This window comes from Haemaphysalis longicornis, unplaced genomic scaffold (genome assembly GCF_048455015.1).
Source record: "Haemaphysalis longicornis isolate Haplotype H1 unplaced genomic scaffold, Haemaphysalis longicornis Haplotype H1 scaffold_4, whole genome shotgun sequence".
NCBI lineage: Eukaryota > Metazoa > Arthropoda > Arachnida > Ixodida > Ixodidae > Haemaphysalis > Haemaphysalis longicornis.
Genome location: NW_027526361.1, coordinates 226,034,386 through 226,060,627, shown reverse-complemented (window position 1 = coordinate 226,060,627; position 26,242 = coordinate 226,034,386). Strand labels below are relative to the sequence as shown.

At 49.2% G+C, this 26,242-nt stretch overlaps 1 protein-coding gene across 3 annotated transcripts in view; it reads right to left on the bottom strand.

Annotated features, from left to right (window-relative positions):
• The window catches only part of LOC144179670 (zinc transporter ZIP10-like), a 148,648-nt gene that overhangs the window by 103,029 nt on the left and 19,377 nt on the right, over positions 1 to 26,242 (bottom strand). The window contains exon 1 of one of the 3 annotated variants that reach the window (XM_077708116.1): positions 9,577 to 9,645. The exons of the other annotated variants lie outside the window; for them this stretch is intronic. The gene's annotated coding sequence lies outside the window, so the exon portion shown is untranslated. Of the gene's footprint in view, positions 1 to 9,576; positions 9,646 to 26,242 lie in introns of those variants that run through there. 3 annotated transcript variants of the gene reach the window in all.

The following is a 26,242-nucleotide window of genomic DNA, read 5'->3' as shown; positions in this document are numbered from 1 at the left end:
AAAGGGATAAGTAAAGGAATAAGAAAACGTGTAAAGGATTAGAGTATTTGGAAGTATTGATAAGCAAAGGAAAAAAATACTGAAAACGCTCGCAAAGCACAACCTTAAATTGAAGGGAACCAATTCGTGCTGTTGTAACGTAGTATCTTGGTCACATACTGCCGCTGCTGTAGCATGAAGATTGGAAGGAAAAAGTCGAGACGTCGAAGAAGTTTTAAAGTTAACTTGGTTACTTTACTGGTAGCATTGATGACATTTAGCACATACAAAGTTGAAACAATTACACTTATTACATAGATGAAAAAAGGCAGTCAAAAGATTAAGAGTACTTGGTACATAGCTGGCGGGCGACGGCGTCCGGCCCCGACGACCGGCAGCAAGCGGCTCTCCTGGTGTTGCTCTCCCTCCCCCGCGCAATCGCCAGAGGGGCCGCGTTATATTTGCTTTGGGGGGACGCACTGGGGGAAAAAGCGCATCCTAGCGTGTGCGGACCGCGCGGAAAAAGGCTAAGGCACACCCGCAGCCAATCAGGAGGACGCTTCTTAGCTCCAATCAGACATGTCCCCGCCAAAGTGAAAAGACCAAAAACACAGACACAAGGTTTCGACTCGAAAACGCGCGCCTGGAGAATTACGGGCGTAGAGCAAGTAGTTAGACAAAACGCACTAAAGTAAACAGGGTGAAAGGGAAAGTCGTCGGAAGAACACTGGAGACACGGAGCCCGAACGCGACCAGCGCACACGCCACGGGGGGGCATGGAACGCCGCGGCCGAGGTAACAGAAGCCGAGGCGCCTGCTCGCTCCCCGTCGTCTCCTGGTCGGCCGACGGGCCAACACACACTCGGCAACACGGTTCTTAGAAAAGCGGGGCCTCGGTGGCCGAAGAGGGATGAAAAAAGCAAATGGAACCGGGGCTTCGCGACACTGTGACAAAACTTTGGTGGGTAATAACACACGCGAAGCAGCGCCAGAAGGCAGTTGTCTGAAATCAGGCAACTTAAAGCCTATTTTTTATCGGTGGCGGTTGGCTGGTGGACATACGGAACACTGTAAATGTGTCTTCTACGGTCGCACAAACGGTGCGGAAATGAAAACAAAGGAACAAACAAACAACAAAGTAAACCAACGGCCCCACTGTAAGGGAAAAAGCCTTTTCAGAGAATCGGACACACCGGTATACACAAAGTAGACAGGTGGCACGAAGCGCAAAGAAAGAAGCAAGTGATCTGGTTACGTCTTACCAGGGAGTTCAAGAAGGGGAGAAGAAATGTCTATCCAAAGATCGGCAGAGCAGCGCCATAAATAAAGGGCGGGCGACACACACTGTCGCTTTTAGATGCAGTGAAGAAATCAAGCGTTAAGACAAACAGCCTCGCACACGGATTGTTCGAAAGAAAGAAAGAACACGGGCACTATTTCAGACTGTGCACGTGCATCCCGAGTGGTGGTCTTTCCGAGAGCGTCACGTAAACCTGATAGCTAAGAACGGCCACAGACACACATACACACACACACACACACACACACACACACACACACACACACACACACACACACACACACACACACACACACACACACACACACACACACACACACACACAAAGAAAACGTTAACCTCCAAACACAAATAACGCATAAAGCTTATGCAAATCCGCATATCATGCAAACCTTTCCGGAAGTGGCGCACTTTCGCTTTCAGGCGTGCAGTGGTACACAGCACACGTGTGTTGCCACGGGAAAAACGGAGTGGGATGCTGCTGGCGCAAGTCTGGCGGCTGGGACGCCCCGCTTCGTCGTGTGGTGTCGAAAGCTCCTGGACTGCACTTACACAGCCCGTCTGCGCTTGTCCTCCTTCCGGTAGGCCTGTTCTTTCTTTCATCGGGCATCTCCAGGGAGCCAACACTCCAACATTGCGACAAGCCAAATCGTGCGCACCAACGTGTGTCGCGGGGTCACGCACTCGAGAGTTCACTGAGCCGGCGGCACGGGTTCGTTGAGTGCGTCGACAGGCAGTAATGGCCGAACACTCGGCGCGTCCTGGTAAGTGAAGCGGGGCTTTTCTTTGGCCGTCGTTGCAAGGTCGCCGCTGACATCGCAAGGGCTTCGACGCACTTGGTTTCTTTGTAGAGGAGAGAAACAAGGGGGCAGGAAGGCGGCGAAAGGCGTGTTTCCCTGAAGGCGACGGGTTATGCAAACCGGATGATGCGAAGCTTGCGAAACACCCAGACGTCGGGCAAGGCGGGAAGAATTACGCGCGCGTGACGGAACATCGGAGGACGCCTCCGTCGCAATGGCTCGACGCATCGCTGCACGCCGCAGGGTGCGCAACTGCACAAGTGCCATTCAAAATTCTACCCCTAAGGCATCCGCCGTGAACAGGAACGTCCATAAAAGGGCGTCGCGGCTACTTCGTTCCAGATGGTACTGCAGCGAAATCCTTCTTTTGGATGCCAGATACGTTAAGCGGCGTCACAGTTTTCATCGACAGCTGGCAATAGATGACCATGCGGGGTGCATTCATAGGTGGTGAGTCTTTTTTTTCGGGGCCGTGTGTGCGTTGCCCTGTGGACATCATCGGTATGAAGGCACACGCGCTGCCGAGGACGAAACAAAATACTTTGAGTCCTTCGTAAGTTTAAGGCAATCTCGCGAAGGCGCCTCACGCCACGAGCTGTACCTGCCGATTTCGCACAACTTCTCGCAGTCTGCGAGAAGCAAGGAGTATCCGTTACATTTATGGCGAAAGCATTAAATGAACCTTTTAGGACAAAAAAGCCTGGGTACGATGTTTGCAGGAGAGGGTGACATGGAACTGGTATTCTACACTGCAGGGTGGTTGTGGTTAATAAACTCAAGAGAAGAGGACAAGTGACGTCAGTGGGGAGACGGATGTCCGTCCTAGGGTGCACGTCTGTGATGATATGCACCATGCTGCAGCTTCGAAAAGGATGCACCCATTGGTTGCAACACATGCAGCGGCGTGGGCACAGACGCCGTAGCACAAAAACCGCTCCTCCCGAGCCCCTATCGGCTGCGGAGTGTAGCACTTACCAGCGGACATGATGCCGCAGAAACTACAGTACAAGCAGCAACCATACATTTTTCTCTGGTTTCCCGCCGTCCCTTCCGGAGCGGCACCAGACTGTCCTTGATAACCTCGGGGCGGCATTTCAGGCTCCCCACGTACTGTCAGAACTGCCGGGAGGGTTTTGGTATGGCAGCCAGCTGGCAGCTCGAACGGCGTAAAGAGAAGAGGCCCACTGCCGTTTCATTTTTGCGCAACTTTACAGTAAGGCAGGTACCACGGTGAGTTTCGAGAGTTTTTCTTCGTCAGCGAGGCATAGCACGTTGAAAACATCTTTGTAGTAGTCTTGATCAACTTCAGCCCTTCTTTCCAAAGTTCCTCCTTGGTGTATAACGAGCAAGCATGCGCTTGTCAACTGGAGAACATTGTTGGGAGAGAATGTTAAAGATTTCCGACAACGTCTATAGGTTATTCTTACGAGAATTAAAAAAGATTGCAGAAATACACAACATAGAAAGATTATACATAATTAGCGCTAGTATTGCCTATTCTTCGTTTGTCCTGTGCAATTCTTGGGCTCTCGTGTAAAATAATCATGAACTAAACTCCCCAAACAGCAAGTTTTTTTTACACTAAGGAGTGGTGAACGCGGAGACATTACTGTCCAATTTAAGGCCGCTGAGTGCCCCTTCGAGTTCACCGCTGCGAGTGATGTTTCCGTTTTGGTGCGTTGTATCTGAGCAGAGTGACATCGATGGCCGAGGTTGGGTACCCCGACAATGCGAATGATCCGACTCCGTAGAGGTGCAGTACGTGCAACCACGCTGTGCGGCAGTTCGTACGGTAAGGGCGAACTGTGGTGGCTGAAAATATGGACGGCGCGCACGATCCGTTGTGCGTGTAAGGCAGATATACCTTCTCCATACATTCGTTGTTTTGAAGACGGTAAGCCACGTAATGTTACCAGTGCAGTGAGACATGTTTACACGTCACGTAGAGAGCTGAAAGTGTTAATCTGTGATAGATTGCGTTTGAATAAAAACGAAGAATTATAGCAAAAAGCAAAACCGGTCGCCCTACGGTATCCGGTAGTCCGCAGGCGCCATACATGCGTGCATCCGGGGCTATCAGTTGGAGCGCGTGCGGAGATGCACATACCCTGTACAGCAGGCGCCGTACCGGTAACAGCCCAGCTTTTACTGTTCTAAGGCGCGTTGCAAAGGTGTTCTGGTTTTTTCCGACCAAAGAATGCGGAATGTACCACTTTCTACCAGCCTACATTTCGAATAGGCATTCGTACCTTTACAACGAACTCTTGTTACGGCCAGGACCGCATACTTTCTGGCATGAGGGACGCTAACAACAATTTCCCGGAAACTACGGTGTGCCCTTGTCGGAGCCACGCCGATAAATCAACAGGGACACACTTGCCGGCATTTCGGCTGGCAGCAGCCCTCCTTCCGGAAGTAGCGATCGAGGCGCGTGTTACTTTTGCAGCCAGGGCGTTGCCTCTGCTTGCGCAGCTGGCGCCACTCGAGCAGCCCCCCTGAATTACCGCAAGCAAGGCTGCGTGCGTTCCCCGCTGCAGAGGCATTCGCCACCTTCATTCCCGCAGGCAAGCGTGTCCACACGGGAGGTGAAATCAGACCTGCGAAGGCCACGGCGTACAAGATGAAAAAGAAAAAAAAAATACTGCCGCGATAGGATCGGTTGTTGCGGGTGGACAATTAAGAGAATGCAAGAGAGTTAATTAGCGATTTGCTGAAACTGAAGGTTGGACCTCTTTATAGGTTCGTTGCCATTTATTTCGCGACAGAAGGTGCTTGCTCTCTGTACAAATGATAATAAAAGAGAACAAATCTCATTTTCTTATTTACATCAAATCTTCATTCATAAGAGTAACATGTTCCAAATGGCGTCCAAGGCAGTCCTGCGGCCTAATTCCAGTCGCTAGAAGGTACACACACCAGTCGCTAGAAGGTACACACAACAAGCTGCCGCCAGCACCGTTGGCTTTACAATGAAATCGGTAAAACCTTTCTTACTGAATCAAGATCACGCGACTCGCCCGTAGCTAAAACGATACTTCAATAGCTTAAGGTAGCTGCAGAAACTGCTTGTTCCATTTCTGTAGCTGGAGAATTTCACAAGAGCAGTTAGACAGCACACAGAAACCTCCAAGTAGAGAAAATAATGAAGACGTCTGGCCAGGAAAGGGAGGTAGAAGGCGGCTTCTGGGCGGCGTATGTGTTTTTTTTTTGTATTGGAGATGCTAGAAGTGAACCCGTTCGTGTGTTGCCTAAATTTGGCATACGTTACAGAATTTCAGCTGGTCAAAACTAATTTGCGTACGTCGGCTGCTGCCCGCCTCAGTTAACGCGCAGATATCAGGCATAAAAGCACTAATCACACCTTCGCAGACCTTCCACAGGAAACGGAACGTTTCGGTCTTGGACACGGCTCACAAGCATGATGAACGCTTCTTTTAGTGTTAACTAATATTATATTTTCTGGGCTGCTGCTGCTCCTGATGATGATGATGATCAATACTACATCTTAGTCCGCTACTTCTCCATATAATCGAGCCAGCAGCGAACTAGGAATATTCAGATGCGATTAGAGCAACCATGGCAATTGTGTGCGAACACAATGCTCATGGCGTACTCGTCGGCAGAAGGGCCGTTATCAGTACCGAGATAAAGGAATGGAGGTGGGGATGTGGCAGCTGTATACTTCAACTTAAATTTGAGAAAAGGCTCAGCTTAGTGTCTGTTTTGAAAGTTTTTGCCAATGTATCGATAAAATCTGTCTATGAAGGAATAGCGCTGTATCACAGCGATATGTAAGGGAATGCTTGGCATTTGGTGACTCCGGTTTTCTAAGGTCGGTGCAACGGGAACGCCGAGATACGTGTATGAAGAAAATGTTTTCATACGACGTGTTCTCGATGCTTAGAGCAATGGGTAACCTGAACGGCTTTCAATGAATACTGACAAATAAATATTAATTAAGGTGAATATGTCTGTAAGCGAAGACTAAATCCTTTGAAGCGACTCCGATGTTGCTGTCTTTGCCGGTTTCACACTCTTATGTTACGTGTGGATGGATGGATTTATTGGTAATGACATCAAATACTTGATAATTGTTACCGAGCTACGCATAACAAAGAATAGTTGTGGAAAGAAACAATATGGGAACAATATGGAAGGTAGAGAGGCCAACCGATAGCAAGCCTGATTCAACAACGTGCCCAACTGAGAACGACAAGGTAGCGAAACGTGCAAAAAATTGCACAATTTTACACATTGTCACGGCGCCCGAAATGCCACGGCACAAGTTTTAAAGGGAAGAAAACGACACAAGCGCTAATGAACAAGGCCGGATAACCTAGTCAACAATGCATCTTTAAAGAAAGCACTGCTCCAAACAGAGCTATCTAAAGGACATGTAGATGGGAGCTATCACCTGATGGATGACAACCAAAACGCAATGTCTACATTTCAGACGGACAAAAACGGTCATTAACCCACGCGCAGCTGACCACTGTGCTAATGGCTCCCACCAGGCCTCAAGGAGATTAGTTTGATGTCTGCGGTGCCGTGAACATTCACAGCTGCATTCAATAGTGTTCCTCCGGACTCATGCCGAGGGCCCTACCGAAAGAGGCGTTTAACATCTCCCCACGAGGGCTCACATGAGCAAGAGCCGGCAATGGAGACAGGCGTACGCGGCACAAAAATCTATATGTTCGACACCTATAACCGAAGGCGACGGATTATACTGTCTATCTCAGTCAGCACACGTGCGCTGGGGATACTTTTTGTCAGGGTCAAATTGCAGGAACTGACTATTCTCGGAATTTCGGTTAAAATGCTGATCATGCGTAACCCTTGCACAAATATTACACGCCCCTTATCTCTTACCATATATTTTATACATTTAAACCTCATTTTCGGAGAGTGATATTACGTGGTACGGAAGTAAGCCTGCCCACTGAGTATTCGATGCAATCATTCCCAGGTACACAGTGTAGCTCTATTCGATGCTCTAGTGTTGTGGCGTCAGAAATCGCCGCTGCGATCCTGTGCAGCTGAAGAAGTTAGGATCACATTGCGAAAGGCGGTGTAAACATTCCAGTGCTCGCCGGGAATAATTGCAGATGCATTAAGGGGCAGTGAAATTTTGCAGGAAAATCAACTTTGTGAACGGCAATGCTTTGTGACCCTTAGAAGTTGTCCGTGACATCCCGTAGCAAGGGCGATGACCTTGCAGTATCCAGAGAGATGGGGAAAAAAACGCCGCTGTTGATTCAGAAGGTACCTCGGAGCCTTCATTAAAAATGCATACGGTATTTGTAGAAGTCATGAAGGTGACGTCGTAAATAATGTGGAGAAAAGCGGGTAAACAGCAAAGTTCCCTGAGGACTCCCACCAACTGTGGCATAGACTATGGTGACCGCATGGAGCCCTCACGCCATTCTGTCTGGGGAGCTGGAATGATTTGTTGCAAGCACTTACGGAATAAGAGTGATTGATGGTATAGTGTATATGGTTGCGTTAGAACGGTGGTTTGCGCCAGTTGGTGCATACTAACTGAAATTCAAAACAGCGCAAAAAGACGGAACCAGAAACGACGACACACGGCGCTGACTAGCAACTGGTCCGCGGGACTAGCAACGCCGTGTGTTGTCGTTTCTTGTCCCGTCTTTTTGCGCTGTTTTGAATTTCAGTTAGTGCATATGGACTGCACAATGTATAGTGTATATGGATTTCCTATGTGAGAATGAACCAAAACTTTCAATTCTTGTTCATGGCCTGTTATCACCTTAATTTCTTTTCTCTTCTTCACCGAGCTTGCTGGTTTATGACGTATTTAGTAAGACTTGTTAAGCGAAACCGTGTGTTATTCCAGCTCTTTTAAGTATCTTGTCTGCTGTGCCTTGTAACGGCTTCATGCGCCTTCGTAAAGCTGCTCAAGCAGCTTTTAGCCAGGAAGCCATTCAGTTGCTTCCGCGAAAAATAAACTGAATTGAAATTGAAATTGTGCGGTTTACCGTGAGAAGGTACACCTGGGCTATCAGGCGCGTGGAGGGCTCCGGATTACTGTTGACCCCCTGGGCATCTTTAACATGATCCGAAATCTTGAACACAGGGCGTTTTCGCTTCTCGCCTCCATCTGAAGGGCGGTCGCCGCGGCCTCGATCGAACCTGCAATGTCCTTCAGCCCACCAGCACAACGACTTAGCCGCTGACCCATTGCGGTGGGTAACTTACGGCATGAGCTTTCTCATCAACGACAGAGACTGCAATGCGAAGACCGTTTGGTAAAGCCTGAAGGGTAATGCGATCACAAAAGCGCCTACATGTTTCTTATTGATTGTAGGGTTTAACGCGCCGACGCAATGCAGGTGGTGAGGCGCACCGCAGTGGAGGGCTCCGGACTAATTTTGACCACCTGTGGATGTTTAACGTGCGCCGAAATATCATACACACAGGCGTTTTTGCTTTTCGCCTCGATCAAAGAAGCGGCCGCCGCGGCCGGAAATCGAACCCGCGACCTCGTGCTCAGCAGCGCAACGCCTTAGCCACTGAGCCAACGCGGCGGGTGCCTACATGTTTCTCCGACACGAAGAGGTGCAAATGGAGGCACGACAGCCTCGCACCAAGGCAAGTAAGCTGCAGCCGAGGGAGTTTCAGATAGTCCCGGGTACTTCGTGCCAGTAAATATCAAATTCCACATTTCGCTATGAGTAGGAAGCCATAAAAAATGACGAAATGGTTGTCAGCGGTAAAACTGGCCTTTCGTAGAATGTAAATGCAGCGTTGATCTCGTTCGGCTGTTTTACAAAGTGCTCCACTATTCGATTCAGTTCTTGTAAATTTCTAAAAAGTATCCAGGATACCACAAAACAACGTGAAAAGTTTAAGTTGCGTTAAAACTGTATATGGTGTGCCGGTAGCTAGTCACCAACAATAGGCCGGTTATACCAGATCAACGCAGCTTTGTTGCGTTCTCAACTACCAACCGGCCGAAAAAAAATGGCTCAGATTGCACTAGTGATGCAAGGCAGGAGAAGCAGCAGAGCTGGCGGCCCCTCTCCCTTCGTCACAGACCCGGCTGTTGCACCTCGCTTGGATTTCCGAACGTGCCGCTGAACGTTCCCCAAGACTGCCAGGCACTCGTTTTGTCCGCAGGCTTTCACATCTCTCACAAAGTGTACCGCGTTAGCACGCGCTAGAACCCGCGGCAACCGGCTTCGCCAACTCGGCGTCTGTGCTTCCCACTTCGAGCGCGAATGCACGTGAGCTGCCGAGGAGAACAGCACGCGAGAGATCACGCCACGAACGCTGGGCACAGTGTTCTCGAAGGTCGAGCTGGATGACGCCTTGCGCTCCTCACGAGGCGCACGCCCACGTGCGCTCTGCTGGGCTGACTTTTCTGGTAACGCTCGATGGCGGAACTGAAACCTCTAACAGCTCCGCTATTAAAAAAATGGGAAAAAGTTCGCGTCTGTTGGCGGTTTATGATAACACTGTGGTCGTACTCACCAGCACCGAAACCAGGTTGGCGAAAGCGCCACTCCGCTTCACTTTGCATGCAACCAGCGTCCGGCGTGACAGCCTCGACTGGGCGCAACCCTTCGGTCTTGACAAGCAGCCTTGAGGCGGGGCGAGTTGGCAGCGCTTTCTGCGCGTCGTGCTCGCCTGGGGCAACAGCCATGCCGGCACGATCTCCGAGACCGGGAGAATTTGCGACGCTCGGGACTTTTCCGCCGTCGGAAGGCAGCGAAAGCCGTTCACTAAATCAGGCGTGCTGTCGCGTGTTTTTGCAGGCTGAGGCTAACGAACTCTTGAGTTATGGAAAGGGCACGCTGACGTCCTGCGCCCGCGACCTCCGACGAGTGGGGGCAGCTTATTGTCCTTTGTTTGGTTTTTAATTGTGATCGGTGCGCAGTGCCGCGGGACAAGAGCAAAACAACGCGGCGAGGTCACGGCCTTTCCCATGGCCTCATTTCTCACTGGGCAGCCTTGCGACTTGGTTTGGTTCGCGTGGGTTAGGTTCTTTATACTTGGTTTGTCTTCACGGACGCGAGGACAACTACAACGAGAGCGGAGGAAGAAGACCCCAGTGGCTGCCTGTAGTGAAAAATATTTATGGTTACTGATATTAGCAGCGTCGAAAAAAATTTTTGTAGCGAGATATACGCATACAATTATCCCAGAAATAGAATGGAATAGGACAGTCCGAACGAGAGCACCTGTAGCGGATGTTTTATTAAGCATGACAATGAACTGCACAGAAAAAGCAACCGGAAACCTCGGGCCGCGTACGGGCATGGGCAAAGGAAATACGAACGCGAAAATATGAACCGTAATACACAAATAGCGCGATTCCTTTAAATGCAAGTCAAATTATCGAACGGCCATAAAACCGTAACAAAGTTTGCAGAAGTGGCTCTCTAAATATACCACTACCGCGTCATTGTGCGATCTCCACGGATCGTATTTTTTGATTTTGAATGTTCAGGTTCATATTTGCGTGTTCCGTTTTCATGTCCATTTGATTGAGTGGTTTTAGGGTTTAACGCGCCGACGCCACGCAGGCGATGAGGCGCGCGGGAGGGGAGGGCTCCGGATTAATTTTGACCACCTGGGGATCTTTAACGTGCGCCGAAATCTCGCACACGCGGGCGTTTTTGCTTTTAGCCTTCATCAGAAAAGCGGCCACCGCGGCCGGCAATCGAACCCGCGTCCTCATGCTCAGCAGCACAACGCCTTAGCCATTCCATTTGTCCATGACTCTACGTACGCGACGAAATGTGTAGCTGCGCCGAATATGCAGACGGTGATCCTCGCGAGAACGAAGCAAATGTCCCAAGGTACCGAGGCAGCTACGTGCCACGTGAGGCCAATAATCCGCAGTTGTGAGCTTAGGACGGCCACAAACATTCACGTCCCTTCAACTGAAAAAAGAAAAAAAGAGAATGGCCTCTACGGGAAGTGCGGTGAAAGATGCGTTTTACCACTACCCTGCAGCTACGCTACCCTAACCGCAGCCGTTGAGGTACACTTAAGTTTGCTTGCGGAGTTTGAATGCGAAAGGGCTACGACTTCCCTTAACGATACTTTACTGCATCGCGTATGTACCATGTGGGCTCATGAAGTGTCGACGTAGTGGCAATTCACTAGGTTTCACATTTCCCAGCATTGCCCACGTCACTCAAGCGCGTTGTGCAATGACGGTGACAGCCGTCGTCAGCGGCCGGAACTGGCAACGAACCCGGGGAAGTGCGGTGACGGACAAATCACTTAAATACCCTTTGCCTAAGCAACACTGAACACGGACTTCGAAGTGAAATGTGCTTCAGTGCTGTGAATACTGAGGCCTTATATCTTCTCCTGGCGATGTTTTAGTGGTACATTGCCCGTATGTCATGCTAGTTCTATGACGTGCTAGGAAAAAAGTGACCGTGGTCCCAAGACCGGCTTATTGAAATGGCCAACTACGACGCAATGCACTGCGCTATTTACAGTTCTGAACACTGACAGTGTAACAAGCGTCCGTTTTTCATCGTTCAGCAGAGTCAAATTGTCGCCAATACCGGAACTCTCAGTTGAAATTTTCATATGAATTTTTTTTCTGCACTCGAACAAAGGAGGGAAACTGGCACGAATGCGGCCGCAAGGCGCTGAATTACTATCTTCCGTAGCCTCCAACAATACAAGCATTGAAATTGGCTAATACGGCTTAACAGATTCTATATATATGGGCTTGCAACATCACTATTGTGTTCGAGTGATAGTATACGAGTAATCATGTATCAGTTTTTTCGTGTACAGTTTTTGGGACACCGTCTTTGGAATCGCAACTTATCCTGAAAGTGTTTATTGGGATGACTCGGTCACCGGACGGCGCGTAATTGAGCTTACAATAAAGATTATACACTTTAAACTTTACGCGGTTTCATTGAGAGAATGGAGTGTTTAGTGGAGCACAAAATAACAGATACAAAATCACAGGCATCTCTGCAGCCCTTCGCAGTTTCTACAAGCAAGGGTTAAAACAATGCATCCCACCAACCAAACAGAAGAACCATTACTCATTCCGATGTGTGCTTGACAAGCAATGTGGGTTAGGACAAAGAGTATAGCAGAATCACAACGGGTACAGACACTCCTAGCACTCTTCACTACTTTGTAGACAATAATTTACGCAATGCAGGCAAGCAACAGTCGCCGCCGATGTGCAGCAAATTTCAGGCAGGAAGACAACACAATTCACAAGTAGATTAAAAATTCGAGTTTCATCATCATCATCATCATCATAATCATCATAATCGTACTGACCACTGCAGAACGAAGGCCTCTCACGTGTTCCTCGAGCTGTTCCTGTTATGCGATGCCCTACATAGTCCATGTCTCCCAATTTTCTGAATTCACCCCTTCCTCGAGCTAACAGAGTTGTAATTTGTAGATGATTTATGGGCGCCGAGTACTCCAACCCTTTATAGAGTTATTAATCATTGCCAGTTCCTCGAGAATGCAGACCGCTTGAGATCAGGTCAAGCAAGGGCGCCGAGAGTGAACGAGCAGTGAACGACCTATGTGGAACGTTTGAGTTGCAGGGAGCGGCATCCGGCACGGGTGACGCTGTAGTGGCCGCTGGATGAATATTTACGAGCAATTACGTCGGTGGATTGTCGTGCCGACCGCGGTCAAAGAATCAGGCGAAGGATCGCCGGCGGCGGTGGCCAGGTTAGCGGAGAGCGAGGGAGAACCAGAGCAGTGCGCTCTGTTCCGGTCCGACGAGCCGGAATCGATGAACCGCTTCCTCGTCCGCGGCTCCGACGCCTTTCGCTGCTGACCTCTTTCATTCAGCGGCCGGCGTCGAAGAACTACTGCACTGGCGAACTAGGCAGCCAGAGCACGTGGAGCCCGCCAGGGGGAAAGGCACTCCACTCTCGCGAGGCATGTTCGCACCCTCTCACCGGATATGCCGTCCTTTCTACGCTGCTTCCAGAGGAACCCGGCTGCGAAAAATGAGATGGTAATCATTGCCCATCGCGGAAGCTCGGGAGGAGAACGACGCCGAACCTGCTCGGTGCCGGCGCGCACGCACGGCGGCAACTACCCGGCAGTCGGTGTATCGGTGCAGTGGAATTGCCTCTCCCACGATGCAGAACTTTGATGCAATTGAGATACACCATTTTCAGCTGATTTCGTATAAAGGAAAAATCTCGGGCCTTGTCTACTAACGTGAAATCTGAGGAGGGGCAAAGCAAGCATTGTATGCGTTCTTGGCGCCTTTCGGTTTTTGCCCGCGGAGATGAAACCTTTGGGGGTATAGAGACGTACAGCTTTGCTGTAACAGTCTCGTGTTGTTGAGGCCCGAAGCGTTCTAGCGCGAGGCGTTGGAACACGAGTGTCGCGGTGTTTTTTGGTGCGCGTTGTCGACCACGGAGATGAAACGTTCTAACCCGAGGCGTTGGTAAACGAGTGTCCCGGTGTTTTAGTACCGTGACAACATGATACGAGATACGGCGACAACGACAGGAGACGCGGACAGCCCGAACCCCTAAACGAAGTGAGTAAAATTTCCCTGATATATTTTTCAGGGCGTCTACATTGTAAATGGTATACCCGTTTAACTTCCATGAACTTCTGAGCTACGGCGATTAAAGACAGCTTTATTCAAAAGATGATCTCTCTCTCTGACTGCAAACAGCAGACGTGCTAGCACGCAAGGCTACGACCATCGCTGCCTCTACTTCTCTTATATCCTCGAACGATTGAGTGCTCATATGTTCTTGCAGGAGTACTTCAAGGAGACGTGCTCCCAGCTTTACCGAATGGCCGCAGCCGTCTGTACAGGGAAATAGCCAACCTATTGACTGTCCATTAAATTTATGGCCCAGCGATAAATTTGATAACATCAACGCCAGCCAACTCGCATCGATGACCAACTTAAATGAGACGGGGCGCACGCGAGGACCTGCATGCATAAAGCTCCCGTAGGAGAGGATTATACAGAAAATCTAGAGGGATGAAGCGCCATCAAACCGCTGTACGCTTTCCCGCAACACTAAGGCGTCGTCCGCTGCAACAATAAGAAGAGTATGGGTGGTGTTCAGAACATCTACCTAGGATACGATCATGTAGTATTGCTCTGTTTTGACAAGAGATGTTTACGCTTTGAGTTGCGCCGTCGAGCGTTACTAGAAAAAAATTCCCCCCATTTCCCCGAGGGAAGAATGTGAAAGTGCGAATGCACGAGTTGAATTTGCGCGGTTCGGTAATGTTCGCGAAAGAGAGATCACACACACACACACAACTACAAAGAAAGAAAGATGCATTTATTCACAGGCACCTATTTGTGTTGTCGTTGTACTTGTTGCTAGAGCGGATCTCAGCTTTGAAATTTCGTGTCAGTACTCCTTTAAGCGGGTGCATTAGCCCTTCTCACGCCCGATTCCTGGCCAATCCCCCACGTGGGTATGTGCCATGTCAGCGGCCAGGCAGCGCGCGCCCATCTCCCCCCGTTGCTAGGGAAGACGAGGAGCGCGCGCACCCGCAGCTGTTGCTATGCGGACTACGGCGGCGGACGATTCCCCACATGGGTATGTGCCATGTCAGCGGCCAGGCAGCGCGCGCCCATCTCCCCCCGTTGCTAGGGAAGACGAGGAGGACGAGGAGCGCGCGCACCCGCAGCTGTTGCTATGCGGACGGCGGCGGACGATTCAGGCTCGCTTAAGAAGTGCATTCGCACTTAAAAATTACACCATCTTCCCGTAGGGGAACCCGGAGTTGTATGCGAAGCAGCCATTGGGTCGACTGAAGTGCCCATTAGTTTTCAGTTCGTCGTTTCCATTGACGTTCAACTTCACGTGCCTTCGTTATATCAGTAGCTTCTTGACGTACTTTGAATGAGTGAAGGACATAAGGCGCGTTCGTAGCACATGCTCCCGTCTCGGTTTGTAGCGCAGTGGGAAGAGCACCACGTACCTCCCGTTGCGGCCAGAGAGTCGTGGGATCGATACCGGGGCCGCTATTTCCTTTTATAGCGGACTGCGCTGACGTCAGCCCAAACGCTGACGGGGTTAGAGACGCGCATGCGCAGTAGAGTGCGGACAGCGGACAACGAAAACGAGGGAGGGAGGGACACAGCCCCGAGCATGAGATGTTTCGCATCTAAAAACTCAGCCCATAGCGGAGCGCACGGGACCGTGCGCCTCGTGAGAAGCAGCCGGCGTCGTCCAGGATTGCGCGTGGGCTTGCGCCACTTGAAGGGTGTGGGAGAGAGAGAAATCACTTTATTGAGCCTTAACCGGGTTCACGGGAGCGGTGTGGCCGTCGGTTTGAGGCCGGCGGCGACGTTGTCAGCGCGGGTCACCAGAAGTATCTGGACCTCTGGGTCCGAGCTGCCCAGCGCTCCCTCCCACTCAGGGTGTCGAACCGGTATTTTTTCGGGTTCGGTTCGGGTTCGGGTTCAGGCCTTTCGGGTTCGGTTCGGGTTCAGTTCCGGCGCACCATTCTGTTCCGGTTCGAACCGGTTCGAGCCGGTTCAAACGGGTTCGAACGGGTTCGGAGAAGAAAAAAAACAAGCGTGTTTTTTTCTGTTCATTTTTTTGTTCTAGTGTTTTGTTTCCTTGTCAGGTTTCCTTGTCAAAAACGAAGCATAATGTAGGTTTTTTGGTGCAAGTGTTTTGTTTTGGCCAAAAATAAGTAACCCTGCAACACTTTTTTCAACTTTGTTCGAAATCTTGAATGCGTGCATAAAGTAGTCAACCAACACATCCAGTACTTAGATCAGGGAGTCGGAAAGTCCCTCAGACGAAAAGTATACTGCTCTGTCCCCATCAGATAACTTACAAACTTGCTTGAAATACTTTTCTTTCTTCCCCAGTCTTGGCGTTCTTCTACCGCTGGAATGACGTCATTACAGCGAAGTAGCGGCTATTTGCCGGCTTTCCTTAAGTTGTGACATTAAAATGAAACCACAACAGCGAAGCAGAAACGGAAGGCGTATCTGCTGGGACGAGCAAATCCCGCACTGCTCCTCTTTGCTGGCAATAGCTATAACTTTTGCAGTGTTTCCAGATGCGAAGATAAGAGTGAGAGCGTTGATCTAAAGTGTTGAAGAGTTCCTTTAACTGTAAAATGTACTGCAAAAGGTTTTCTATAGTAGGTCCACGATTACAACATTAACTGAAGCGAAATGAAAAATTCGCTCGGACACATAAGACTGCGTATTTGTATGAATGTGAAAGCCCTGCTTTTTATGGCCGCAAGTTTATTTTTATTTATTTAGTTTCTTTCATTTTTATAATTTCATTTAATTTATTCTTGGATCATAACACTGCAGTTTTATACCCCGCAGTTGTTTTCTTGAGGAAGAAAATGACGGACGATTACGACACTCGCTAATGCGAAATTTGAGTGCAGCGCGAACTGTAATCTTCTCGGCGACGGCGCATAGATGCTGTGCCTCAGGAAGTGGTCGCGTCATCAGCTAATGTACGACGGCGCGCGGCATACTCTGTCGTTATCTCGTAAGGGGTCGCCACTGGGAAGCACATCTCGCAAGGTCACGGAATTACGCCCTCCCCCTTACACTTTCGTCATACTTGCAACCTCCGTTTTCCTGCCAGCTCTATCTTCGGTGGCGTCTTCGTTCTCTAGGTTACAACGAGTCCAACACTGAGGGACTACGCGAAACCACAGGAGCGGGTGCTTAAGGGCTGCGCTCTAACGCATGGCTCTACGTAGCCGCTGTGCAGCCATGTGATCCACTCCCTTCGCCGACAAGTGACGGGCCGCACATCGTCTCCAAATAATGCGTTCTCGCCACAGTCTTCTGGAAGGCAAACAGGTAGCCTCCTGACCAGTGGGCAGCACACTGGTGCCTCCGACGCCTCCCCCTCAATGCATCTTCGCCAGAATCTTCTGGTAATGGGCAGCCTCCCTGCAGACTGCCTATTGACCCGTCCTACTAAGCAGACGACCCGTCCGTCCACAATCGTTTTAACGCGTACCATTCTTTGCCCACAGCAAGGACCGTGTAACCCCCTTAATTTCCACAAAAATACCGATTTCGCGGGAGTTCCACCTGTAATCGCTATATTAGCGTAAATGGAGATAACTGGTCGCACAAAATTTCTGAAAAACTAAAAAATAAAAAAAGTAATAACCGAAACTGGCAAACTGTGTGACACCCTGCATTTACACAATAATGACGATTATTGGAAATTTCCACCTGTAATCGTTATATAGGGTAAATGGAGATAATTAGTCGAACAAAATTTATAAATGTAAAAAATAAAAAAATGTAAAATAATTGCGGAAACTGGCGAACCGTGTAACACCCTGCATTTCCACAATAAGGCAGATTTCGCGAGTTACAAATGTAATCGTTATAATGGCGCAAATAGAAATAATTGGTCGAACAAAATTTTGAAAACTGTAAAATAAGAAAAATATTAAGCAATTAAGGAAAATGGGAAACCGTATAACTGCCTGCATTTCCACAATAATGGATATTTTGCGAATATTATATTTGTAATTATAGCAGCGTCAATTGAGATAATTGGTCGGACAGGATTTATAAAAACCAAAAAATTGGCTGTAGAAACTCACACTGAGGACAAGCGGCATAGGAATGCTACGCATTAAGATAATTGTTTGAATTTCTGCAGAAATTTTTTAGTACCTTGGAGTGTCGCCATGGTACAGTATTTTGCGTCTCCACCGCCTCCCCCCCTCCGCCCGGGCGTCTCGTGGCGGGCCGCCCCTCGTCCCGAAATCACGCATCCTCGCAGGAATCGCCTGCCTGGCAGGCAGCCAGGCGGGCAGGTAGTTTACTGGCGAGCGGGAAGTTTTTTTGGCGCGCAGGAGAGCCTGAGCGCCCAACATCTTTTTTGGTTCCACCAAATGTCTAGGCACGCACGCGCGCATGCACCCCTGTTTTCGCACAATGAGGCAAATAATTTTGCCTTTAAATAAATTGATTGGTCTGCTACGCTTTTCATGTACCCCTTGTTTCAACGGCGCTTTAGCTTTAACACGAAATCATTAGCACTGCTAGAAGTCGAAAACAGTCCCGCGTCGGCGTCAACCTCCGACTGTCAAGCGTGGCTGGTGGCGTTTAAAGCGATTTCCTTCTGCTCATCTTTCATATGCTAACGTACCAGTTAGAAAGAAAAACGGCTTTAATGACTCATTGGACGCCGTGTACAGGGTGGCATTAGATAGGGAACCACCGGAGATAGGAACTTGCTACATGGCACTTCAGCGACAGGTGAGAGCGGTTGGGCTCTACGAAAGATAATAGCTGAGTGAAGTCACAAGCAGCAGTAAATATCCCTCGCAGAGAGAGGGAAAATGAACTTTAAATAAATCGAGGAAAAGTTTCAAAGAGGCGTCCTCATTCGAGGGGTAGAGTCGACAGTCGTTTCCATCAAGAGAAACTGATCTTCCAGGCCGGAGCTGGCCAAGGCTTTCTCCCAAATCTTTATGGAAACGTGTAGGTTGGATGGATCTAGGGTGGACTTGTCGCAGCCGCCTACTGTGTGTATGAGGTTCCCAGGCTCCCCACAGAAGCGACGGAATGGAGAGAATTGTGTCCCGTCAAAGAGGTGAAGACTGGTGATGTGTGGGAAGGTGTTAATCCGCAGTGCACGAAATAATAATATTTCCTGGTTATTCGCTAGCGATTTGTGCGGGAAGGAATACGTTCTACGGGAGAGCCTATAGTGCTAATTAATTTCCTGGTATGTATACAGGATGCATGCGCTCGGGCTCGGCTTCATCAGCGCTGGCTAAGCGGGTCAAATGTCCAGCCACGAGGTTGGCGATCTTGTCTGCCGGCGATGCCAGTATGAGCTGGTGCCCATACAATCCTGGCTGGTCTCGTTGGTGGTCTCTGCTTGTTCATTCGAAGTGTTGTAACATGCAATAGACTGTTGGCAAAGTTGCGCCACGCCTGATAAGAGTCTGTTATTAGACTTTTGGCGGCCCTTTGGCTAAGCGCACGTGCTATCGCCTCTTCCTCAGCTTGGAAGGGGCTGTGTTCGGGGGTTGAGATGCTACACCTGCGGAAGGCTGCAGAACGGTAGCACGAAGAAAGAGAAGGTATCGGAGTATGCTATAGGGCGTCTTTCGCATCAAACCAGTTGATCGTTCCATTTTTTTTTTTCTTTCAGCTTAGTTGCTTCTTAGTCTTACCTCCTATATATACACATTTTGAGAACCTTTTGGTGAATATAAGACATGCATTAGGCAATTAGTTTTTAACTTCATTGCGAGATGTAAATCTTACGCGAGAAATAACATAAGAGCGTAGATACGTGCATAAAAAAGGCCTTTTATAGCATTCAGGTGGTCGACACATAATTTCCGGCTATTTTGTGCGTAACTAAATTTTTTGATTGGGCGAGAAAGAGAACGCTGCAAAATGTGCAAATGCCAAGGACCCCAAATCTATCATGTTTGGTCCAACCCTCTAATCCGCCTAACTGACCCGCTAATTCCTCTAATCCATATTAATCAACACCGCAGTCCCACTAATTCACATTAGTTCATTCACTCATCTCTCGGGAAATAACTACTGACTACGACTCCTACTCTCTCCAATCAGATCTAACTAGCGTCAGTAACTGGTGCAAAGAATGGTTAATGGAACTTAATGTCACTAAATGTAAAGTAATGCGTGTTTCAAGAACTACTAGTTGAATGCCTGTATATTACCTGAACAAAATACCACTTGAAATCGTTTCCTTTTATAAGTACCTAGGTGTTCATATTACTAACAATTTAACTTGGACGCAACACATCGAATACATTATTAACAAGGCAAACCGTATGCTAGGCTATTTGCGGCGGAACTTTTCCTCAGCCCCGTCTTCTTTAAAACTTCTTCTATACAAAACACTAATGAGATCAAAACTAGAGTACGCCACGCCAGTATGGGATCCGTGTCATGACAATTTACTTGCCGCACTTGAACTTGTTCAGAATAATTCAGCCCGTTTCATTCTATCAAATTATAACAGGACTGCAAGTGTAACGACAATGAAAAGGAGTATTGGCCTCCCATCTTTGGCGTCACGACGTCGCATTTTTCGCCTAACTTTGTTTCATAAAGTTTATTACCATGCTTCTCTCCATGCTGAACTGCTTTCACAGCCTCAGTACATATCACGTCGAATTGACCATAATCATAAAGTTGGAGTTGTTTCATCTAACACAAAATATTTTGCTGAGTCTTTCATTCCCAAAACATCCCGAGACTGGAACCACCTTCCCGCCGATATTGTTTCCATACGCGATAATCATCTGTTTCATCAAGCATTAGGCTCTTAAGGGCTCTCCCGGTACCCTACCTTGCATCCGAAGATACTTTTACCATTCGCCAGACGGCACCACGCAATATTTTGCATAGTATGCAGTTCCCAAGGCCCATAAGGTGAAAATGAGAAGGCCCCAATTTTTTTTTTTCAATTCACATGTTCTCCTAGGGCAGTAACCAAAGGACACAACGGCACTTTACAAGAAAAAGTTATGGTGACGTAGAGAACTGTGAGTGTTTGTGTCTCAGTGCTGTTTTTAATATAAGCGCCCACTCAAACTAAAATAAGTGGAAAATACGGATTTATTGTAGATGGTGTCCCTGAAGGCCTTCACAAGCGGACACGGATGCATTCGAATTAACAACATGAAAACTTCACACGATTTTAAACACACTGCACATAGAAACCATAAAGAATACCCCATGATATGTTGCCATGGAATATGCGTCCTCACTTAAGTTATTGTAAATGCAAAAAGATAATTTGGGGAGATGGGCAATACCTAAAGCAAACTAATAGTGTATACGGACTTTACATTAAATTTAGGGTAATAATAAGATGAAAACCTTATGGGCCTTGGGAACTGCATACTATGCAAAATATTGCGTGGTGCCGTCTGGCGAATGGTAAAGGTATCTTCGGATGCAAGGTAGGGTACCGGGATGGAAAACTAGAAATCACAGTTTTGAGGCCCCGGAACCGGTTCGGAACGGTTCCTTCAATTCGTTCCGGTTCGGGTTCAGTTCCAAAATGGCGGAAAAAATACGGTTCCGGTTCAGTTCCGGTTCCGGGCAAAAATTCGGGTTCGGTTCCGGTTTTCGGTTCGGTTCCGGTTCCGGTTCGACACCCTGCTCCCACTGCTCGTCACTAACTATGGAGGGAAAGGGATCTTGAGGGCAGGCCCACATAGAGTGGACCAGTGTGGCTGGGTCCCCACAGAGTGGACAGTTTGGCGAGGGGAATTGCGAGGGGTGAATGCGATGCAGTAGTGCTCGGCAGGCCAAAGAGTTTGTCTGCAGGAGTCGCCATAAGCGCTCCTGATGGTTGGTTAGCTCAGGGTGGGCAGGAGGGTACCGACGGCGAGAGAGGCGGTAATGCGTGGTTATATCGTGGTACGTGATTAACTGATCCCTGGCTGACCTGGCGCCGTGGTAGGGGACGAGGCTGGCACCGGCACGGATGGTCAATCCTCGTGCTGCATTGTGCGCTGCCTCATTGCCCCCCAAACCAGTGTGCGCCGGGGTCCAGACGATGTCTACCAGGGAGGACGGGGGATTTCGAAGGAGAATTTTGGACGCCACGGACGATATGTACCCGCGGGCGAGGTTTTGGATGGCCGTTTTCGAATCGGTGATTATAATTGTAGGTGTCGGCCGGGTTGTTAGTGCGAGCGCTATTGCCGCCTCCTCTGCCGCTGCAGGGGTGGTTGTGCGTACGGATAGAGAGGTAACAGGGGGGTCATTCGGGCTATTAATTACGGCGAGGGCAAAGGCGTCGTGATGGCGGTATTCTGCCGCATCCACATACATAACGTCAGGTTTGGTGAGAAATGTTTTGGCCAGCGCCCGTGCCCGTTGCTCCCTTCTACCTCTGTGGTAGGTAGGGTGCATGTTCCTCGGAAGAGGGCGGACGCGGAGGCAGTCGCGGATACGCTGGGGGATAGGAATAGCCGGTTCGGAACAGACTGGGGCCCTGATACCAAGTCGGACCAGTATATGCTGTCCCGTAGACGTAGTTGAGAGGCGACGGAGCTGATTGATATGGTGTGCCTCGACCAGCTCCTGGGCAGTATTATGAACCCCGAGGCCCTCAAGTCTGGCAGTGGATGAACTCTGAGGAATTTGTAGTGCAGCTTTATATGCCTTTCTGATGAGACAATTAATTTTGTTAATTTCAGCGTTCGAAACACGAAGGTAGGGGAGAGAATATGTTATACGACTAATGATAAAGGCTTGGACAAGCCTGATTCTCTCAGCCTCCTTGAGACCATGGTGGCGTCCTGTGATTCGTCGGATGAGTCCGATTGTCTGATTAACGTGTGAGCTCAATTGCGAGATAAATTTTGTGTTGCTGCGATTATGCTGCATGATAAGACCGAGGACTTTGAGGGTGCGCACCTCTGGGATCAAATGTTCATTCAGGTAAATTTTGATGTCGGGAGAATTTTGAGAGGTCGGTTTGGCTGGTAGGAGGAGAAGCTCCGATTTTGCGGGAGAGCACTCCAGGCCCGCAGACTGTGCTTCCTCATTCACGACACGTGCGCCTTGCTGCAATGTGTGTTCAATGAATGCGTCGCTACCACCAGTGACCCATAACGTTATATCATCCGCATATAGGCTAAAATGAAGTTGCGGAATCTTTTCAAGCTCTTTGGGAATGTTGAGGAGAGCCAAATTAAATAATAGAGGAGAAAGAACGGCCCCTTGTGGAGTCCCTACGGAAGAGAGAGTCAGCACGTCAGATTTAATGTCACCTATTTGAACGAACGCTGTACGCTCCGTTAGAAAGTTACGCACGTAGTTGTACACGCGCTCTCCAGGGGATATTGTTTCCAAGCCACGCAAGATGGCGCTGTGGGTGACTCGATCAAATGCTTTGGTGAGATCCAACGCAAGAATCGCAGCAGTATCGAGTCGGGTTGAAGGATTGATTACCTCACGGGAAAGTTGCAGAAGGACATCTTGAGTAGAAAGTCCAGGGCGGAAGCCAATCATCGAGTATGGAAGAGCGCTTGTGGAATTCAGGTGAAGCGTTAGGCGGGCGAGAATGATATGCTCCAGGACCTTACCAACACATGAAGTTAGAGATATGGGTCGGAGATGATCTATAGTAAGGGGCTTTCCAGGTTTTGGGATAAGCGTGACCTTGGCATGTTTCCATTCGGAAGGAAGTGTCCCGCGTTCCCGAAAATAATTGAAGTATCGCGTGAGAGCCGATATTGAGGGATCGTCCAGGTTGCGCAGCATTTTGTTGGTTACACCGTCTGGCCCCGGTGCCGAGCATGGGCGAATAGCCAGAAGAGCGCTGCGCACTTCCGCCTCCGTGATGGTGGAATCTAGGTTATGATTAGGTGATCCATGATATGGTGGAAGTAGAGAGTTATAGCAGATCGGAAAAACGGTTCCGGTACGGTACACGGTAGCCGCTACGGGACCGTACCGGGAAGGCTCGTTTTTAGAGTTATAGCAGACCGTAACTACCCGCCATGCTACCGTGACTGGGAGAGAATTGTGTTGTACGGCGTTTGGCAATTTTTCGTGAGTCTGTGGCGCATCCTGTGCTGAAATATTAGTTTTCAGTTCTCAAAAGCATTAGAAAAAAAAAAAAAAAAAAAAAAACATCCAACGCCCCTACGGAGATTCGAACTGCGACTGCGTGAACATGGAGCGGCATTTTAACTCGACGCCATTTCAATAGATGGCGCCAGTAGGTCAAGCTCAGTACATACGGCTGGCTGTTTCTAGTTTTTCGTTGTATTTGAGAGTCCCTCGCTCTGATACCGCCTGTTCCTCACTCGCCGATTTGTAGACGGGCCACATCTTGCTGTTAATACTAGTTAAGTAGCCGTATCGCCTTTATTTAACCTAAAAGAAGCTATCGGACATGCGTCGTTCGACGACACAAGCCACGGCAGTTGGGCCGGGACCGTGTTTCGCTTGCTGCTTGAGCTGTCAGAATCGCGTGGATTTCACTTGTTGCAACCTCATTTTTCTTAAACGATCTCATATTTACAACCCATTCGACTAGGCGTGAGCCAATCGTACGTATCCTAAACTCTTCCAAAGCGGCCGCCCGCTTCCGAGCGACGGACACGGTATGTCTCGGTACCGCGCGGCCAAGTCGCTCCGGTATACGGTAGGGTTCTGCGCATGCGCGGTGGCGTCCAGACGGTAGACGTTACCGTACCGGAACCGTTTTTCCGATCTGCTATAACTCTCTAGTGGCTGAGAATCTCCCGTGGGAATATATAAGGAGCAAGCTCTATCCATTAGTTCCTGGTTTGTACCCGGGAATTTTTGTATGATCGCTGTGAGCCGATTACCTTGTTCTGTTTTTGTGCGAGTGGGGTCCAGGAGGAATCTCAAAAGGGACCAGGTTCTCCGCATACCAAGGTTGCCTTTCATGTTGTTGCATATTTCGTGCCACTGACTTTGAGCAAGTTGTACAGAATAGTTCTCTATTTCTTTATTTAGGTGAGCAATTTTCAGTTTTAATTTTCTGTTGCGCTTATTTTTCCGCCATCTGCGCTGGATGCTTCGAAATGCATTTTGTAAGTGTTGCAAGTGGGAATCCACCGTTTCGGATGGAGTGCCGGGGTCTACAGGAGTGCTCGTGGTTCGTGCGTCAGTAAGGAGCTGCTTTACCCACTGTTCAAGACCCGAAGGGGTGATTTGTGGAGGCTCGTGGGCTTGCCGCACCTCGCGAAATTCATTCCAGTTTGGCAGATGTGTCTGCCGTGGACGGGGCCTAAGGGGGCCTTTTAAATTTACATCAGTTTGGAGAATAAAGTGATCGCTACCCAATGAGTCATTGGTGTTCGACCAGCATGCGCTGGTGACGTTATAAGTGAAGGTTAGGTCTGGGGAGGAATCTCTCTGTACGCTGTTGCCAATTCTAGTGGGTGACATTGGATCCGATTCTGTAGTAAGCCGATGTGCTTGGATGTGATCCCAGAGGAGCCTGCCCTTGCGAGAACAGTGAGGGTATCCCCAGGCGGTGTGTGGCGCATTGAAGTCGCCGACAATAATAAGAGCATGAGGTCCTACTGTTTGCTTAGTGAGAGTAAACAAGTGGCTAAGGGTGTGGGAAAACCGCGCTTCGGCTTTTAGTGGCGCCGAAGAAAAGACGCGAAACCCGGCATCCATCGCAGCAAGCGTCGTCGTGTTCTCTTTTTGGAAGACAAAGCAAAGGTACAGCTCGCGCGGCGTGCTGCACGTACAGCCTCTTCATCGTCGTCTTCCTTGCGCGGCTCATTCCAACGACGTGACGGTTCAGCGCGATATTCAAATACAACATCCTCCGCACCCGACAAACTTCACTCGCCCAACTCCAACGGGCACAACAGCTGTACTGGTCTAGTCACTTCTCTACCTCCTGGTAAAGCGACCCTACATGCCCTAACATGATTGTCCCTCGATGAGTACACTGTGGTTATCCTACCGAGTTTCCAGTCGTTTACTTTTTTCGATAGGATAGGATCGATAGGATCGATAGGATCTCGATAAGTCGTTTACTTTTTTCTGCCTGCACTTCCACAGCTTGAGGGTATCAGCGCGATTCGAAGATGGTTCGCCACTATTGGAGCTAGGCAACGCAGTGGACTTCCTACCAGTTAGGAAATGCGATGGCGTAAGTACCACTGCCTCAGTAGCGTCAGAGGAGATGTATGTTAGTGGCCTAGAATTTATCACATTCTCAACTTCTGCGATTAGTGTACCGAGCTGCTCAAAATTGAAGCAGCCCTTCCCTAGTGTTTTCCGGAGGCAGCCTTTGACTGATCGAATCATCCTTTACAACAAGGGGTTCGCAAAAAAAAAAAAAAAATACTGAGCGCACGTGAGCATCCGCCTCGTGGGGAGCCTTGGCGTCGGCCAGCTCTACCTTCGAGAACACTCTGCCCAGCGTTCGTGGCGTGATCTGTCGCCTGCTGTTATTCTCGCCCGTTTACGCGCCTTCGCGCCTGAAGTGGGGAGCACAGATGCCGAGTTCATGCTACAGAGGCAGAGTTCCGGGGCCAGTTTCCGCGGGTTCTATAGCGCGTGCTAACGCGGTCCACTTTAGGAGAGAAGTGGGAGCCTGCGGGCAAAACGATCCGAGCCTGGCAGTCATGGCGAACTTTCAGTGGCAATTTCGGAAATCCATGCGAGGGG